This window comes from Colias eurytheme, chromosome 18 (genome assembly GCF_061535395.1).
Source record: "Colias eurytheme isolate Ceu_HAF_F1 chromosome 18, ilColEury1 Martin Lab GWU primary, whole genome shotgun sequence".
NCBI classification, from domain to species: Eukaryota; Metazoa; Arthropoda; class Insecta; order Lepidoptera; family Pieridae; genus Colias; species Colias eurytheme.
In genome coordinates this window covers 3808280-3829881 of record NC_142997.1, presented here as the reverse complement: position 1 = coordinate 3829881, position 21602 = coordinate 3808280, and the positions used below count along the sequence as shown (strand labels likewise).

The 21602-nt window shown below is 31.5% G+C and overlaps 1 protein-coding gene across 3 annotated transcripts in view; it reads right to left on the bottom strand.

Moving 5' to 3' along the window:
* LOC149900532 (nephrin-like) overlaps positions 1-20788 on the bottom strand; it is an 84154-nt gene extending 63366 nt beyond the window's left edge. For all 3 annotated transcript variants that reach the window (XM_090112635.1, XM_090112633.1, XM_090112634.1), the window contains exon 1: positions 20596-20788. The gene's annotated coding sequence lies outside the window, so the exon portion shown is untranslated. The remainder of the gene's footprint in view (positions 1-20595) is intronic.
* Positions 20789-21602: the final 814 nt, after the last annotated feature.

Here is a 21602-nt window from a genome sequence, read left to right as displayed (position 1 = left end):
TATTTTTTACCGGCATAATAGACACAAGTCACAAAGGTTAGATGACACATGACATGACTGACGCGTAGCTGAAAAACATGATTTTGTTTATTATTTGTGTTGTATTGGCTTATATATCAATCAAATAAATAACATAGGCTACGTCGTCCACCCTTAGAATTTAGTTATGGCTGTAGGTATAACTCTAAACCATATTCATTATATACGTAGCCATAACCTCAAAAATGGCAAATTATGTAAAAATTCTAAGCTCCACCACTTTCAAATAATATATTTGCAATGTGGGATTGCTAAGGGTGGTTAGGCGAACCATTTAAGCCCTATATTAATCATGGTCGCGACATTTCATAGTCAGGTCTTGGTATGTATGGGCAGTGGCCGATGTCCTTAATTATATTTCCAGAAATTCATGAACCTGGCTAATGGACCAAAAGCTGTGACCAAAAGTAATTCTGATTTACCGATTCAATTATCTCGAAACTCTTATAAGCAAAGTTAAAGAAATATAAAAACAAACGAATATCAAACATAGCCATGGCAACTGAATTGGACACGCTGACCTTCTCAAAAGTTTATAAAACGATTTCAAAACGAAAGTTTCTCAACTCGGTTTATACAAGTTGAAATTCTCAAAAACACTTGAAAAGGGCGCAATTTGTGTGCCGACGGCGACGTGGCTCGTTAATACAGTTTGTTTAGTCCCGCGATTTGCACTTTTTACATAATTGACAAAACTCTTAACCTACAAAAATTTGTAAAACAAAATTCGACGCCGAAAGGACCATGCAAAAAAGTGTATGGGCAGTGTCCCATCCCATCAACAGACATGGGACAAGTTTCAATATCATTATTACGTCCCATGAAAAGTCAGTACCAATTTTTAGTTCGGAATTCGACGGGGTTTTTTTTTTAAAAGACTTTTGACAAAAATAAAGTATTTTTATTTTAAAATTAAAAATTACATTTTAGACGATAATTACAAAAAGCAATTGTTCAACTAGACATTTTAAGTATTAATAACACAAAAACAATTGTGCAAGTAGACACTTAATAACAACAGAACTATTATCCAGACAAAAATAACGTTATATTATTCATCTATTATAATAGTCGATAACATTGCCGCTGGTAGATTAAAGTTGATATGTCGACCTTTGCCCATATACCATATAATTGATATTATATGGGTAACGGAGCAAGGAGGGAGGGTAAAGTACGTCTTACGGCTGTTCTCTCTCGAGTTTTTTTTAGTTAAATAGTACATTTTTAATTCAGTTCTTAATACTTAATAAAACTGTATAAGTATAACATATTTTTTTTTATTGCACGATAACCCCATATCCTACAGTGATGTCGCCATAGTAAAAAATAATCATAATGTCGAGATGTATTTAATGAGATATGTTTGGCATCTGTTGATGATATGGGACGATTTTTTGCATAGTCCTTTTCGTGCAAATGCTTTATTGAAGCAAACAGTATTGGTATTCCCCGGTGGAATGATTTATTGACGAAGCCGGCCTTGGGACGAAGGTACCTATGATTTGTGGGTCCATTACAATGCTCTTTTATACCATTACAATCATGTTTGTATGAAATAAAGGATGTTTTACGATGTTAATAAACTATTTTCTCGTTTGACCTTTCGTTCGAGACACCATTTGTTATGAGAATGTGACATGTTTGTAAAAATGTATCTGATGTCATCTGATGTACCATAGTGTACAAAGGCACTTTCGTAGAAATTTCTTGTTAATTTTACTAAAGTAATGTTTTTCTTTATTCGACTTTATCCAGCAGTTCTTGAGGACCCTTTTTCTTAGAAATGACTTTATTTGATGTAAGTTCGAAACTGAACTTCGACTTCGACATAAGTAACATTTTGAAGATGAAACTATGTATTATCGATTTTTTGTCAAACTTAAACTGCAGACCTAAAATGTAATTAACAAATAATACTATCTACTCTTGCGTGTTGTCTCAATACGTTCGACTCAAATAGTGTTCATTTTATAAAAAAATAACAAGCACTTACGTGGGGGGCTATCATAGAAAAGAGAGATCGTTACATACTGACTAATTTTTATAAAGATTTTTCTGCACGAGGCTTCGGCCGTGTAAGCAAAGTAAAACCCATATAGTTCTCATTCCCTTTGGATTTCCCGTATGTAATCTATCCTATGAACTTTATCAGACGTCAAACTCTCTAAGTAGCTTTCATCTACATTATTTAAGTGGTACATGCACGAAGAAAAGGCAGACAGACGGACAGTACTGTAACAGAGTTACTTTCAGTGTGGATGATAGTTATTTGTACTTACAGAATTAATCGCACTGTGTTGATCACTTAACATATCTAATAATGTACGTAATATGGATGTTTTAATTATACATTTATATGTTTTATTATACATTAACATATTCTTATGTTAACATAATTATGTTTAAATTTGTGACATAGGTACATTGTTATGTAAGTCACAAATTTAAACCGTCACAGTTCAGGTACAGTCGCGTACTAGTATCAAGACTTATGTTCTTAGATAGAGTGATGTTACGTATACGACTAATGGACGGTAGAGAGCTTGCTTAGCTGACACGGCAATATTTATTGAGGGTTCGCACGGTATATAAATAGTTTCCTTGTAGAAACATATTGAGATGTTTAAGGGTATTATGAGCAGTAAGATGTATTTATCAGTAGGCATTAATTAAGGGTTTTTGAAAGAACTTTCGATTTGTGTGATTTTATTAAAAAATATTTGAGCGTGAATAAAAGAGGTATTTAATTAAATTTTTGTTTTATTGATACATGATAAAAATATTTATTTTCAATTTATTATCATCAGCCAATTATGTTGTGAGTTGTGACTTGTGGACATAATGAACTGCAAGGATCACAGGCCTCCTATGAGGGTACAGGCCATAATCCACCACACCGGCCAAGTGCGGGTTGGCTAGTCCAAAGTCTTCACCACTGAGCCATTACTGCTATTCACTTCAAACAATGCGAAATAATTTTACATTTAAGGTTTAAAAGTTGTACTAAAATTGACGAGGCAGGTGGCGGATAAAAGTTCTATTTATAGTCGATAAAAACGGAAAAGTTTTTGTGGATACGCAAAGCTATAAGTTTTAAGCCAACAATTTCAAACTAGACTCAATATCAGAGTGAGATTTGTTATCCGTTATTTGCCGGTTATATTTTTAGATCTTCCTTCCGAAAAGTTGAAAAGAAAATGGTGTTCAGGTGGTAAATTATCTTCACAATATCAAAATGATTTATGCACAGAATATAATCTAAAGTGAATTTATGTTAATATAAAATTTCAATTTAAAAACGAGTAGCTCTCTAATACATACAATCATCAAACGGTTGCTATAATATAAATTTTGCTAATCCTACCTCAAGAGCTGACATCATCTCGGGTTTTTCGATATTTTGTTAGTGGCATTTGGGAGTGGCAGACCCACGGTATAACTCATAACTCATGATTTTTTATCTCTAATGTTTGCATTACTCATCATGTCACCGTTGAAAAGGATTAAGTTGATCTTTATAGAATTTTGATTGATTCAATGATTCTTGAAGTGGCATTACGCAGAAAATATTTTAGAGCTACGACCTCATGGTCGTTTAAAATATAAATGGATTAATAATTACTTAATAATAATAAAACACGTATTATTTTATCGATGTCATGCAAAACTGAGCGTTATTTCTTCTCTTAAATATTTAGAACACAAATGAAGCTTGATTGTAAAAGCGATGACAATTTCCTGTTTACTGTTCAGCTACCCCGGTAATATAGGCTAAGAAAACATTCTGGATATAACACGTTATAAATATATACACAAAGGTGTAAAATCTATAGTTTAACTCTGTAATAACGTGACAGGAGTTTTACTGAAAAATTACGAATTTATTACTCTGTGGTGTAAAATAGAATAAGCAACAATAACAATATTCGAATGTCAGAACAGGAACTATACAACTATTCGTAGAATCACTCGACACACGCCAATCGTAATGAAAATATAACATTTAAATAGTAATTCAGTGCGTCAACTAAATGATAATCTACGGCCTCTTTCAATTCAACAAAAGGCCCATAATCTGAGCGTGTCAGCGAATTCTATTTAGTAAATGATTAATGACAATATCCAATGTTGGCTAAGCGCTCGAATGACGATCGAAATGCTCTTTTTCTGCGCCTCGTCAGCTTTTTGTCACAGATTAATAAGAACACGTCACCCGAATGAAACGACTGAACGCAATTTAATACATACAGCCTCTGGCGTTAAATATTTACATGTTTCTGACGTTTGTGGACGAGCTAGAGTTTATGAACTTTTTTAATTTGGATTTTTGAATCATCTACTCGTAAACTTGCGTTCTCGTATTTCGTAATTAAAAAGAAACTGTCTTTGCTAGAGTTGCGCTGTAGTTTTATATTAGCCTAATATTAGACCTCGAATCGATAAAATTGCAAGGTTCGTTTATATTTTTTTAATTCTATGAAGATTTCGTGAGTCGTGACAATGAAGTACTTAATACAAAGTTTAATCTAACTTATACTTTTAAGTTTACTGTTTCGTAATTAATGAGAAAAATCAGTCATGTATACTTTCTGCGAGTTTACGGTTCTATATTATTTAAAATAGCTAAATATTATAAAAAATGAACACTAAAAATCACTCTTGCAAATAAACCAATTAGGTACTAATAAACATTGTACAAACTTAGTAAATAATTGCCTACCTACATAAAAGTAAAAGGAGCTTAAAATTACAAATTAAGAAAATGTTTTTGCCCATTCAAGGAATAAAAGCGAGTCTATTAAGAAAAGATTAAGGAGAAGGATGGTTTAAAAACCAAATTTGATTTACAGATTATAAAAAAATTTACATATGACTGAATTGGCAATTCGATTAAATTAATATCCGCTATGTTTAAACACTAAAAACCCATGTTATGTACCGTTACCCATCGAAAACTTTTTGTTGCCAAATTGTGGTGCTAAATTTGAAACTAAATGCCTCCAAGATCGTTGAACTATGTTGTTAAAAGGTGAAGCTTTTTTCTTCCTATCAGCTATCTAATTGGTTTTTTATTATGTTTGACTTTGAATTGTAATGTGTAGAATTCCTTGAACATAAAATATGTTTTTGCGAAATCTTTTATGCGTTTGAATGATTGTACATAAATTACATATAATAGTAGGTGGTTTATGTTTGTGAGTCATGTACCTACCTTTATCCTATTATGGCCTTGCTGGTTTTGATTATAGGTTTCTTTATTATTTTTAAGCGATTGATTCTCGTCAGGCGAGTGATTTTGTTATTATAGTCCAAAGTAAACTTTAAGGTACCACTGACACCAATGGTACTTTTATAGTACCTAGAGTGCATTCGAGGAATTCCGGATGTCGGGTAATTCGGAAAATTGTGAGTACTAATTCAGAGCATCGTTTTATTGCGAGTACCGTGAAGGTATCATATCGAGTTTGGAAAAAAAAAATGAATTTTTCAATCAGTATAAAAGCATTAATAGAAAGCAGAAAACATTATAAAAGCTGTAATTACATTTATAACGTTATTGTGGGATTTACAAACATAACTTGCTTTCAGGCTCTTTTGGTTAATAAATATTTATCGGTATACGTGATAAATACAATCTAATTAAATGTCGAAAAAGTTAGTTTGAAATTATATTTTTCCAAGCGGAAAAGCTTGTGTCACAAATCAGAAATATTTTAAAAGCTAAAATTAAAAAAGTTTGTTCTTCTTCATACAAAGCAACGTTTTATACTTTCATACCGTCCGCGTCGACCCAATATGTTTTTAGACAATTTATTGGTGACAAAATTATCTGCTTGACGATCAATCAAGTAGAATAAAAATACTTATAAAAAGTTCATTCTGTTTAAATAGGGCAAAATCTAATAGAACGTTAGTCCATCGTTATCATTATATAGGTTTTTCTAAATATGTAAAATGTTATTTAGAATCTTTGCTCAATTTAAAAGTAAATGCAAGAATCTGTTTAATACTTAAATTAAGTTTTTTAGTAAAATTAAACTTTGTTTTTTTATTAACTTTTTAAAATAAATACTCTGAGCATTTACCATACCCAGTATTATTCCTTGTATCGTCCACATTTTTTTTATATAACATCCAACCAATATAAAAATTTGCAACACATCGGAAATTATTCAGTAAATTTAATGCTGTTATTAGTTTTATTAAACCTTATAATTTAAAGCGCTTAAAAGTTAAATCTGATAGAAGTCTGTAGATTTTCTAAATTAGTTGCAAAGTCGTTTATGTTGTGACTTTGCCCATAACTTTATTATGATAATAGAGGATAAACGTCTTTTATAACTGTTTTTAAATTGTCTCTGTAATAATTAAGTTCTCGACGAACCTCTAAAAAGAAGAGACATTAATTATAAACAATAAAATTTTATAATTATTATATTTGATCAATTTCTTTCTTCGTGAATTCAAGAAAATTTTCCAAGCTACATGCATTAAGTACATAATAACAACGCAGAGGGGAAATATTATGATAGCAAAGGTATTTAAATCAAATTCAACTATTCATGTCAAGTAAATAATAATTAATTAATCATTAATTTCTTTATGAACAAAAAAAATACATACTCCATCCATGTGTACCGCAGATATATGTTTGAAATGTCATTTTATTTTTTCTTCGTTTTTTTTTTATAGGTAGGTAGGTATGCAAAAACCTTAACCAAATAGGTACCATTGAAAAGCCGTACCTCAAATAACTACATTATATTTAGAAATATTCCTCTTTGCTTTGAGGTTATGTTATGTTAGAAATTGTATATCTCGATTTTAGGATTTCATAGGATAAGTGGGTGCTCGTGCAATTCAATTTACTCACATACAGAAAGGTTGTATTAAATCTCGCAGTAAACTCTTAATATTGCAGTATTTGCATAGATTTCTAAATGTTATGTTAATAAATTGTAAGGATTAAAAGCTTGAATACTAAAATAATATAAACACAATGTTTGCAACATTGTCAGTTAGGTAGTCTGTAAATAGAATTTGAATATAAACTTATGAATTTCTTAGAACATCGTAATCCAAAAATACAATTTTCGAATTTTTGTTTGTCTGTCTGTATTAGTACCTACAAGAACAGACGAATACCACGAAAACTATTGCGTGAAATTTAATACAATTTCCACAGCTCTTTTACGACACGAAAAGTGGCCACGAGTATCCAATAATATTCAAATTTAGAAAGTTTCATAATATTGAGTAACATTACCTACATTAAGGTTATACCTGCATACTGCATAGTTCATACGTATTTTTTATATTACGCTATATTGAATACTTACCTAACACCTAATACTAACAGTTAATAAAATAGGTATATACTATACTAGCAGTAATAGTACTTTAATAACACCACACATTATGAAATACTATACTTAAATTATATATATTATACACTATGTCCTTACTGCTATTAGTGCTAGCGATTCCAATCTATAAGAATCATGTTTTATACGCAGCTAGCGTGTTTACAAATCTGTATTTAAAACAAAATAACAGTAATAATACAAACAAAACATTGAACAAGATACCAAGTTGAGAACAATAAAGGGAAAATTACGATAAACAATTATTCTGAGAAAATTTATGACACCTAATTTTATCACACGGTCATTGAATTTAACTGACAAATGTATTGATTTTCAACCGATTTCCCAACAAGAAGGATATGGAAAGTACCAAAAATTTAATAATCGCACAAAAATATACTAATTAATAATTAAAGTACATTAATTTTACGATAGAGCTTGCAACATGATTAAACTCTACTAATAGATAATAATAGAGTCATTCTTATCAATTAAGTTTAAAAAAGTGTTTACCTGAAATGAAATTAATAATTCCAAAGTGCACTCTACCTATGTGTTCAATCCATCATTTTTATTACTTGTTTAATAAAAAAGCAATTAGCCTCAATACGAATAAGTTGTTTACTAACAGACTAGTTCTAATACATAACAACATGGTCACAAATATTTCAAATTTATATCAAACCAGCGGACCGCCCCGGATTCTTCCGTGGTACATGTTTACGTTTTCTCTCCATAAGAACCATCCTCGTACTTCAAGGAATATAAAAAAAAGAGTTAACGAAATCGGTTCAGCCGTACCCGAGTTATGCGCTTACCAACACATTTTGCGATTCATTTTTATACTATAGAAGATGTCATTGCGAGCAAGTGCTTGAAAATACCATTATAAATGTTGAACAGGCGAGTCATAAAAAGCTTATAAAATATCGGGTTCGGCAAAAAAGGATCTGATAGTAATTTCATCGAGGAGCATCTGCCAGATCTTGCCCATGCGAGAATGAATAGGGCCATATAAATACCCAATGTACCTAAATATAAATCAATTTTGACACGCAAGATGACAAAATTTGTATACATAGGACATCTGTAATACATAGTTACATGATTAAATAGGACAAGGCTTAAAGAGTGTTTGTATTTTGTTTCTATACATTCAGCGTAAACAATTTTATCGACTTTAGATTGATTTATCGTTCAATTCACTTTACTTGTGAGAGTTGCTTCATTATTAATTTTGAAATAGTATTTATATAAAACCTATCAATATCTACCTTATACCTCTAATACCTTCTAGGAAAAGTATTATCTAACCAGTCGATTATTTTTAACATATTTTCCATAGTTATTGTGTTAAAGAATTTTCTCATAAAGCCTTCAACATATTCCCTATCTAGGTGTTTGTGTATAAAATCTCAATAAAACCGGGCTAGTAACAACAACGCAATTTCTCATCCGCTGTCAATTAAACTTTATTGCCATCTCCTCAATTTGAACGCATTGTGAGCTTGACGTGTGTATCGCTGGCTGATTAAAGGTATTAAGACCATGGGTGATGGATGTTTATAAGTCTCTATATACGGCTTATACGTCAAGATAGTATCGATTGAAACGTACACGTGATTATTGTTTGTAATGCGAATGCAAATGAGACGTGTTGAGTAAATTTTGTGAGATTTAAATTAAGCAATTGTTCTTGTTTATTGTTGATTGAATGTTTTGTAACGTGCCGTTTTTACTGATAGACAATATCATCTAGTTTGATATGTATTTTATTTTTTAGATTTAGTATTTATTTACACATTATATTATCATCTAATAGTCGATTGGTAATTTCGCTCTATACACACAAATATTATTGAAATCATAAAGAAAATATAATAGAAATGCTAAATCTAAAAAGGTAGTAGATAACCGTCTAATATTGGAGGTAAAACTTCCCCGAAGCTGTTAACAAAAAGATTTCTTCACTGGATAGATTTCTTGTAGATAGCACGCTGCCAAGACCACGGTCCCACTTCCAAACTTTACAAAAACCCATCTGTAGGTGAGCACTTATCTGAAAACAATTATTTCAGTCTTGTAGAAGACAAGCGGTCCGCCCCGGGTTCGCCCGTGGTACGTGTTTACGTTTTCTTTCCATAAGAACCATCTTCGTACTTCAAGGAATATTATAAAAAAAAACGACATCGGTCCAGCCGTTCACGCGTGATGCCGTAACCAAGGGAAATAGGCATTCATTTTTATATATAGAGATGTAGTTGTATACGTCTAAAGAAATACACGTATAGAGCCATTAGACCGACACAATATATCATTATTTGACATAATAAAATTGTTGTGTACGTGTGAGCATCGTAACAATAAAAGTGGGTTTGGAAAACCTGCTCCATACCTACATCAATTATTGCATGACGAAATATAGTTTGCTGCAAATAAAAAAAAAAATATTTTACGTTGGCGCTGATTTTTGCTTGTATTTTGAATAAAATTCGAATTCGTTAGGAATTCGTACATTCTTTTGTAGTCTGTTTTGCACAGAGAGATACATAGATAATAAAATAATGTGAAGAGAAAAAGATCTGATAAGAAAATAATGGAGCTGTTTTTATTAAGATAAAGACCTAAGGAACGGGCTTTACACTATAAATTACTGAAGTCTAGCCGTATTGTAGAACACTGTATTTTTAGGTTAATTGCAAAAACATATAAAACAGTTGTGTTTCAATACTTACTTATACACAAATTAATTAGGTAAGTACATTGTATTCTTGAAAACTTTCTCATTAATTATATATTATTTGTAATAGGGTCGATTTTTCAATACCCGGTTAAAACTTATCCGTCCATTAAAGTATAACACGAAAATGTCACGTAAACTGTCAAATACGGGCAATTAGAATAAATTTTTGAAATGGTAGTTTAATACGTTATTGAACGAATAAGTTTTAACCAAGGATTGAAAAATCAGCCCTTAATAGAATAATAACATGGTTGGGAAATTTGTCTGCGTTGTAAAAATTTGATTGATGTTTTTAGTAGGTATAAATACATCACTACATGTCTACATAGTATAAAACAAAGTCACTTTCTCTGTCCCTATGTCCCCTTGTATGCTTAAATCTTTAAAACTACGCAACGGATTTTTATGCGGTTTTTTTTAATAGATAGAGTGATTCAAGAGCAATTTTAGAAAATAATTTATTGGGTTTTAGACAAAGCGGGCTAAGTCGCGGGTGGTAAGCTTGTATAATGTAAACGTACTTATATATGTTACAGTGAAATCTGTTTCAAACTATATCTCTTAATATTTTTGTCATTATTTATTGCATCGCAGGAGAAATCGTCAGCGCGGGAAAATTGGATAGAAACATTTTAAACGTTTTTAGGGAGCTTCTATATAAATAAAAATATTATATCACTGAACATTCAATATGCCCTGGTTTCCTACTGGATTATATTTTCAGCATAAAAATATATCGGATTGAATAGAAAAATAATCTAGAGCTCTATGTAAATCCAAATCTAGGATGTTACCTGGAATAAATCTTTTTTCTTGGAAATTACTATCTTTGAATTGATTACAGTTCTTCTTCTCACAGTTCTTAGTATTCTATGCCTGTTCTACACATGTAATGAATACTAGATACCTACTAAGAATTTCTGCTTTCAAACACTCGCTGTTGTGGAAGAAGTAACCTGCCTTGGTGCTTCCAAACTAATTATTAAACTATTATGACGTGAACCCCTTACAGAAGAAAGCCTACAACTTTTTGCTAGTAGGTAAACGGCTCATGAGCGGCTAGTGCGTCATCTGCAGCGTGTGTGCCAAGCACACGTGTCGGAAGTGAAACTTCTTTGGCAAAATTCAAAGATACCAAAACCGTCGCCTTACTCCATGACGTGACGGTATTTCCATGATGTGACCTTGAAATTTTAATCTCACTTGTAAAGAAAAAAATAAAGATATTCGTTAAAATAAAGTTATTATTTCGTTTAAAGAAAATTTTCACTTAAAAATAAAAATGTTTTACTTTACCAGCCAGTTGCACCATAAGGTATAAACTGCAGTGCTGCCATGATAAGAAAATGATTGAAACCAACAATAGATTGAATAACAGTGCCTTTTAAGTGATTGAACGGGAAGAGAGTACATACACTTTTTTACTATTCTCTATGCTTTTAATTCTGCACACAAAGGTAACTAAATTGTTCTACAGAATATTCCTAACCTTCAAATAACTAAGAACTGCAGTCGATTTGTAAGATTCGAGACAAATATATTAACGTATTCTTACAAAATTCATTTCAATTTATACTTTAAAATTACATTGAACTTTATTTCACGGCTATTCAAACGCGCTTCTTAAGAATTCTCATTCATTGGATAAATGTTTGAGTTGAAGTTGATTCAGCAATTTTTGTAGTATCACTACTCACTACATTGTATGAAATAAAGTCGCTTTCTTCGTCCCTATGTATGCTAAAATCTTTCAAACTACGCAACCGATTTTGATGCGTTTTTTTAATAGATAAAGAAATAAGAGAAGTTTTTAGTATATAATTTACTAGTTGTGCCCCGCGGTTTTACCCGCATTGCTCCGCTCCTGTTGGTCTTAGCGTGGTGATTGATAAATGGGCTATCTAACTCCGAAATAATTTTTCAAATCACACCAGTAATACATGAGATTACCGCGTTCAAACAAACAAACACACTCTTCATCTTTATAATATTTAAGTATAGATTAGGTTCTAGAGATACAGGGCGAAGCCGAGGGCGGAAAGCTAGTTATTCATATGTTTTAGTTTAGTACGTGAGGTGCTTTACGAAGCGAGAACTCACTGAGATCACTTAATCTCTGTGGTGATATAGTTGATTAATCCCTTAGATGAAGTTTCATGAAGTGATCATAAGAACAAGCCTTATTTCTCGGGGAATGGAGGTGTCACCTTTGACATATAATACCTAGAGAAATTCTTTTTACAATATAATACAAGAAAAATAAAAGGAAATGTATGTATTTACAAGTTCTTCGTTTATAATATAAACGATTTATAAATTATAATAAGAGTTGAAATATTTAAGGGATATATAGAAAAATATTATTGTATTTTTACTATTATTTACAGTCGACCAACAAAGAACTTATAAAATTACAATAGTGTAAATGAAACGTTTGGATGTTTTGAATGATGGGTGACATGATCATGAATCCTTTTATATTTCGTTTATGAACAGAATCACAGAATAGAATACTAGACTACTTTTACGCCGATTGAATTGGAATTGGCTTTACACAATTCTGAATACTCATTTGGTCTAAATATCATAAATACATAAACGTTCACATTAATAAATGTGTACAATGTACATAGTAACACCCACAGGTAACACCTAAAGACAATATGGACCGCCTCCTTGGTTGACGCGTGAGCGTAGCACCGAAGGGCCCTCGATTCCCGGTGGAGACGAAGAAAAAAAAATGTATCGGTCTGGCAGGACACAGAAGGCTGATCACCTACTTGTCCCTAAAAGAAAATCGATCAGTGAAACAATGCTGCATCTGCCTTACCCCATAAGGGGACATGGGACTTCACATATTATGGATAGCTACTCTAAAACCTTATTCTAGCCACAGATAATATAGTATTATACTAGTACTCTAGCAATAATAGAAGGATACAAACCACCCAACTATTTGGTTGATTCGAAACTGTTTACAAAGTTCAGTCTAACTTCATAACTTGTAGTCGAAGTCTACCTCTATAGAATCTATAGAATAAGGTAATACGATATCTGAGAAACCCCGAAATAGCTATTTATTATACAATTCGTATTAAAATATTTCAACATAAACGGGGCGTGGAAATTACCAAGCCAGATATTACAGATGCCTTTCCAGCTTAAATCGGAGTTCTACGAAAATATTTTAGGACGTAGCAAGGCTATTGCTATAGCGAAAGCTCGAAGGAAAATGCCACGAAACTTATTCTACATGTTCATGAATTACTTTGACTATTTGCGTGAGGTAAATTTAATGTGTGTTACGGTGCAAATGTTACAGCTAAAGTTAAAAAGAAAATTCATTGTATGTTTGTTTGTTTGAACGCGCTAATCTCAGGAACTACTGGTCAGATTTGAAAAATTATTTCTGTCTTAGATAGTCCATTTATCGAGGAAGGCTATAGGCTATATATCATCACGCTGAGACTAACAGGAGCGGAGCAATGCGGTTAAAACCGCGGGGCACAGCTAGCTACTTATATTTAGGCAATAATTTTAGGGAGTTTAATAAGGTTACTATAATTGTGGATTACATTGTTTAACTGTGTTAAGTGTGCTTATATGTTTCTTATTCTTGTTATATCCCTTTATTTCTATTTAAAATTGTTATTCTTGCACTCCTGGAAAACAAGTAACTACGACTATCATGTATTGAATTTTATTTGCGGTGTTTGTTTAATTAAAACCGCCTGCGAACAAAGAAACGAGTTTTAAACAATAATTCAAAATATCGATAGCTTTCATGTTTATTTACATATTACACTTAACAGCAACCACGTGAACAAATTGACGATCAACAACTAATTAATTATTTTATGTTAATAAAGACATACATTATTACTGTTATATAACATTATCATATATCTACTTTGATATACAAAATAAACACATAACATGTGTCATTAACCGTAGTAATCTAACTTGAATATTAGCGTTGTTTCAAATACGCTAAGTAGTGTGTGGAAAGTCCCGTGTCCCCTAGTGGGGTAAGGGGCAGATGCAATATACATCTGTTTCACTGATCGATTTTCTTTAGGGACAAGGAGTTGATCAGCCTTCTGTGTCCTGCCAGACCGAGACATTTTTTTTCCTTCGTCTCCACCGAGAATCGCACCCAGGACCCCTCGGTTCTACGCTCACGCGTCAACCACTGTACCAAGGAGGCGGTTTAAACGCTATATATAGCTTGTACATAATGAATCGATTCGTGGTATTATGGTATAAGCAATTATAGTACTAGACGGATATTATCTCTGCCGTTATATTCTAACTTTGCATGAAATGTTAATGGAAATTCCATATATATGCAAAAATAGAATTCCTAATAGAGGAATATATTAAATAGTAACTAGCAAATCCGGTAAACTTTATTTTGCCTTTATCAATTTGGTCTAAGAGGTATGAAAAATAGATTACAACCGATTCTCAGACGTACCAAATATCTATTAAGAGGAAAAATTGGTGTTGTTTATTTGTAATTTTTTCACACAAAAATTACTGGACCGATTTTAAATCAATTTAAAATTATTTCTCCAGTGTAACCTGCATTTTTTCCTGAGTCACATAGGTAGGCTATATTTTTTTGGTATATAAAATTTTAAAATCAATCGATCTATTTTTCAATTAGAAATATTATATATATATAGCCCTTATAATATGTATAAGCCCTTTTCATTCTAAATAAACACGTGGAACAAATAACATCACTATTCATTCAAAAAAAATTATTATAAAGTAGGTACATACTTATGTTGTTATTATTTATTTTTTCGTAAATTAAGCTCGGATGAGTTTGATTGAACGACAACTGACAAGCGCTGTCAATGTCAAATAAGCTCTCTTGAATACAATATAAAATCAGTATTTCAATATTTATTTATTTATTTCACCATTTATTGTACCACACCATTTAACATTACAATGTGCAGTAGGTATATATAATTTGTATGGATGCGAGGTAAAGTACAAAAGGTGACCTTATCGTTTAAAAGCGATTTCTTCCAGGACACCTAAGGTAGAGGATAGATATATAATACATATAATTAATGTAAATGTATTTTTTATTGTAAGCAAACAATGAATTATTAATATTTATTTATTGAATATTAATATTTATAATTCGTAGTAAAGTAAGTAGTTGTGATAAAAAATCTTTTAAATTCAAAATACATCAATAAATTAACTGAATTCTGTAAAAGTAGAGACGTTAAATTATGGTACTACTTATGTCATTTTTGGGGATAAATAATTAACATGATAAATACAATTATTATACTACATATTTTTGTGTTTGATTTTACGCGAGTATTATACATTTAGATATTAAATACTTTTTAAAAGATTTGAAACGCGATTTATTCATTATATTGTCTCTCCACAACCATGCTCGCTGTAAAGTGTTCGAAACCACGTCACGTCACGTCACGTCAAACAATATATTATTATAATGAAAAAATTATTGTAATTCGTTAAAAAGTCCTTAATTTCAAAATTCTATAATTGTTATCGTTTATCGTTAATTAAAAAGAGAGCTTTTACGCGGAAATGCGTTTATTCTTGACTGGCTTTATGCCCGCGGCTACGTCCGCTTTGTCTCAAACTCTACAAATTATAATGGCAAAACTTTCCTCTTGAATTACTCTATCTGCCTATTTAAAAAAAACATTAAAGTCTGTTGCGTAATTTTAAATATCTAAGCATACAGTCTTCGGATCGCGACTTTGTTTTATACTATGTAGTAAAAATATCCTACTAATATTCTAAATGCGAAAGTTTGTGAGGATGGCTGTGTGTGTGTATGTTTGTTACTCTTTCACGCAAATACTACTGAACGGATTACAATGAAATTTAGCACACATATAGAGGGTAACTTGGATTAAGATTTTATCTCGGAAATCCCACGGAAACAGGAACTATGCGGGTTTTTCTTTGAAAACGCGGGCCAAGCCGCGGGCGTAAAGCTGGTAGGTAATAAATTCGTACATCAGTTCAACGTGATGACATAAGAATTCAACTAACACCGATCTCTTACTTAGAGGGTGTCGTTGCGTGACTGTTCGGTATTGACCCAATTTTAAGGCTTAAGTCTCTAAAATACAGTAGGTATACTAAAATAGAGGAAAATAGTTTTACAATGAAAAGTGTAAGATTGTAAGGTGTGTAAGATTTTGTTAATTGTTGAATGTTATTTAATAAACATAAACGTGTTGTTTCTTAATTTTTTTAGAAATTAAAATAAATTAAAAATGAAGTACCTACCTATATTGTATAAGTACGGTTTTACTGTTATTTTTCGGCAGATAGTATTTTTTTAAGTGCCTAATTAAAACGATAGAAAGTATAAGTTTTAATCTAGCTTGTTTGTTTTCTCTACATTTAGAAAATATATTCTACAATACATTTTACACGTAAATGTAAAAGGGCTGACTTAAATGGCATGTCAATTGTCAATCTGGCTTATTTTCGTGCTCTTCTTAAAATCAAATACTAAAATAAACACAAAGAGGTTGGAAGGCAACTTTACACTGCAATACTTATACTACAATGTATAGGTACCTACTACAAATAGTTTGCAGCTTATTAAATAGTCTTTGCAGTTAATTTTTCAGGTGGCCTTAAAAATACGACAATATGGGAGCAAGCAAAGAGTGAACGGGTAGGTACTTACTAGGGAAGCGTACCATCTTAGACCACATCTAAGCTTTCCATCAGGCGAGATTATGGTCAAGCGCTTCCCTATCTTCAATTAAAAATAAAATAAAAAAACGACTACGATCTACGACTTGCAAGAGTCCTCATTTCGAATTCCAATTAAATAGAATGAAAATGCGAACTTATTTGTTCTCAACTAAAAATCTGCCGCAAATATTCATAAATTATATAAGACACATTTATATGGATATCCCGTAGCCTCCAGTTATACCATCCGTTTGCAAACAAAGCAAATGGTAAAAGTTGGAAACTTTTGAATACGTGGTAAGAAATAGCGTGTGTGCAAAATGGTTATGGAATGAATGGAATTTATTTTTATTGTTAATAGCACGAAATCGAAATACAGCACGAGGCAATAGAATCTTCATATTATACCAAACTAGCTATCCGCCCGCGGCTTCGCCCGCGTTTTCAAAGAAAATCCCGCAAAGTTCCCGTTCCCGTGGGATTTCCGGGATAAATCCTATCCTATGAGTTAATCCAAGTTACCCTCTATATGTGTGCTTAATTTCATTGTAATCGGTTCAGTAATATTTGCGTGAAAGAGTAAAAACATCCATACATACAAACTTTCGCCTTTATAATAGTATTAGGATTACTTCATTACACTTGTATGAAACTGCAGCCAACGATTTATTCATAACGCGTTACACGAGACAGCTCGGTAAAATCTAAATTATTCCAGCTTAGTTAGCCCACTAATTATACCTAACCTAACAGACTATTGTTAAGCCACACTTGCATTGTAACAATGTCATATCAATTAGATATTATTAATGACATTACAATGGTTTTAAAACGTAATTTCTGAAAGCTGTGCCCTTTTTTTACCGCATTGCTTCGCTCCTATTGGTCTTAGCGTGACGATATAGAGCCTATAGTCTTCTACAATAAATGGATTATCTAACAGTGAATATATATTTTCAAATCGAACCCTTAGTTTCTGAGATTAGCGCGATTAAACAAACGAACTCTACCGGTATATAATTTTTGTATAGATTTCCGTGTCAATATTTTTAAAGCGAAACTTATGTACCTATCATTTTATTAATAGGTAACTAAACATTTATTAGTATTATTTATAACTAGCGGTCCGCCCCGGCTTCGCCCGTGGTACATGTTTACGTTTTCTCTACATAAGAACCATCCTCGTACTTCAAAGAATATAATAAAAAAAGAATTATCGAAATCGATTCAGCCGTTCTCGAGTTATGCGCTTACCAACACATTTTGCGATTCATTTTTATATATAAGACTAGCGGACCGCCCCGGCTTCGCCCGTGGTACATAATATTTACGTTTTCTCTACATAAGAACCATCCTCGTACTTCAAGGAATATAATAAAAAAAGAATTATCGAAATCGGTTCAGCCGTTCTCGAGTTATGCGCTTACCAACACATTTTGCGATTCATTTTTATATATAAGATTTATAATTTATATATTATTATATTATTTATAGGTTAAGAATATAATGGTTACTTACTAGGAACTTCGATCATTAATTACGACAATAGTTGTTATAAATGATCGAAGACTTGGAATTAATACCTCTATGGTTCAAAGGAGTACCTAGTAGTCAAGCTGTCTATATTAAACAAAAGATTTTCACTTTAGTATTAATATATAAACATAATGGAATAGTAAGTGATTTGAATTATTCGCTCCATTTGGTTGAAATTTGTCAATTCAAACACAGAAAGCTTTGAAAAAGCTATACAAAAGCTTCCAAAACTATATTTATTTCATTTTATATATCGCATAAATGAATAGAATAGACATGTTATTACTGATTCTATAAAAATAAATACATAACTAAATGAGCACACCTTGGTCTAAGTGGAGTTCTTTTAAAGTAGTAAAGTTAAATAAGTATATATCTCGGACAAAGCAAGGGATATCGATTTTATATTGAAAGCTCATTGTAAAATCTTTATATTTTGCTTAGTCCGAGATGTGTTCTTATATTTTAACTTTAAAATAATTTCACAAGCGTGAATTTTGTTTTTAGTAACTTCATTAAAATCTATGCTAATATTATAAAGTTTAAGAGTTTGTTTACTTGAACGCGCTAATCTCAAGAACAACGGGCCGGATTTGAAAATGATTTCAGTGTTAGATAGTCCATTTATCGAGGAAGGCTAGGCATACTATCATCACGCTAAGACCAATTGAAGTGGAGCAATGCGAATAAAACCGCGGGGTACAGCTAGTATGATATAAAATCGAGAAGAGGAAATAATAAAATGTAGTAAAGAAGATACATATGCTAATACCTATGCTAATATTGCACAAACCAATAACAATTTTATTTATAAAACAGTAAAACTATAAAAAACCTGTATCATCGTGAAACCGGTTTCATTTCCCACCTTGCTTTATATGTTATAACATAATGATAATACCTATTGAGTAGATACCATAAAGGGTAAATGTATCTCTCTTCATCACCAACAGCAGATTTAAATTTTTTTGTTAATTTGAAATACATAGGTATATCAAAACATTATTTTAAGGGTCGATTTTTCAATCCTTGGATAAAACTTACCCGTCCAATAAAAGTATTACACGATAATATTAAAATGTCACCTGTAAACTGTCAAATACTGGCAATTAGAATACATTTCATAAATGGTAGTTTAATACGTTATTCTACGAATAAGTTTTAGCCAAGGATTGAAAAATCAGCCCTAAGAAAATAAAAGCAAAAATAAAATATAATCTTATTCGTCCATCCATTTAACCTACCTAGGTTTATGCAAAAGTATCTTTATGATAAAAATATTATTTATAAGTACCTATAGAAGTATTATGTTTCTTCGACGGATTTTCAAAATATATACTACATAAATAATATACTAAGTCTCAGATCAAGATTCTTAACCAAATTCCCAGAATTTGCTAAGACATTCAAGGAAAATCTAAGAAGAGAAATAAATCCATACCCAAACCTTGCGCTCAATAATATATACATATATTATAATACCTATTTATGCTTTCCTTCATAATATATTTATAGATAACAATACAGATAGTGTAATACTAAACTAATAAGAACAATAAAACATTACCAATACATCATTCTTTGAGATAGGAGTAAAGGAAATTTACTACGCGACTCTACTTTCTACCTATAAGATAATCTCTATAATATAAGAATGAACGAGCATAAGGTAAGTAATAATGATATTATTATGGCCTAAAAATGAAGACTCCTCTTATTTAATGGGCGGCTACAACAAAGTGAATCCGAGCCCTTTAATGATGCTCAGTCATTTCCAAACTTGTAATTAATTCATCAGCTGTTTCTAATTGTGCGTTTAAATAAACATCATTGCTTCTTGCGGTAGACACTTCCATCTATTTTAAATACAAATCTCATAAATTTTACATTACTGTTATTAATAACGCATTAATAATTCGAATAATCAAAATTTTTGGTAGAGCAAATGCTCTTGCGATCGTTTTTATTATAAAGTATTGAAAATTTTCATTATAAAGTATTGCTTCTTTCGTAAGATACTTCCAATCCATCTATTTTAAATACAAATCTTATAAATTTTATATTACTGTTATTAATAACGCATTAATTCGAATAATGAAAGTTTTTTCAACAAATTTCTTAAAATTAAAATTAAAAGCTCTATAACAGCTTATAATTAATCTAAGAAAATGACATGGTTGTACTCACCCAAAATCCAAAAAATATCCACTCAAAATCCACCGAACAACTCAAAAACCGTATACAACAATAAAGTACAAAACCACTATCACACGCGGAACAATAAAAAATGTGTTTCAGTTAATTAAAAATTTTCATTCCAAAAGTTTCGTTTACGATGTTGTGAACTAGCGAGCGATGAAACACGTGCACACCGCACGAAAGAAATTTTGGACTGAGCCGCCCTGAGTACTGAGTAGCAGCAAGCTTTAACGAGTTCAATCGTAGGTTGAGCACATACGAGATTATCTTGAGACTCTTGGTACACTTGACAATATCTTCCAACGCGTATACCGAGAATATCATATGTACATCGTTATATCGTAGATAGTATGCTACGTTTAAGAATGCGAAATTGCACATGCCAATTTGTCTTATAAATAAAATTTGTTTATACGTCTTGTTAGTTCAAGCAATTTAATGTCACTATAAAAAAGCAATTTCTTTAATTACAATGTAATAGGCGGAACAAATTCTGTTAACGTTGATTGCTTTAAGTTTAAAGGTGTCGGTGAAGGGCGTATCTAAATAAAACAGTGTCGCAAATGACCGCATAAAACTCTAACGCTTTTTGGTGGCAAAATCCTCATCGCTGTCAAGGCCAACACTTTAAAGCATGTCGAGTGGTCATAATTGTGTAAAAAGAACTAAGCAGTAAATATAAACGATAGTATGTATATTATTAGTGGAGTTTATTGATTTTACTTTATTGATGGCTTGATGCAATGCTTTCCCGTAGAGCTTTTGTTTGTAAACCTGAAACAATAAACCTATAACATAAAATCTAAGTAAGAATCCCAATATATATAAAAATCGATATTACTATACAGCTGTTAAGTTCTTAGGTCTATAACGGAGTTTTATTGTTCTTATAAAAGCTTTTGAAATTTTACAGAAGACTTACACATTTTACTTAACTTTAGCTTCGAAACTTATTTCAATAGCACTGTTTTCACTGTGTTTAAGTTTTTCAAGTT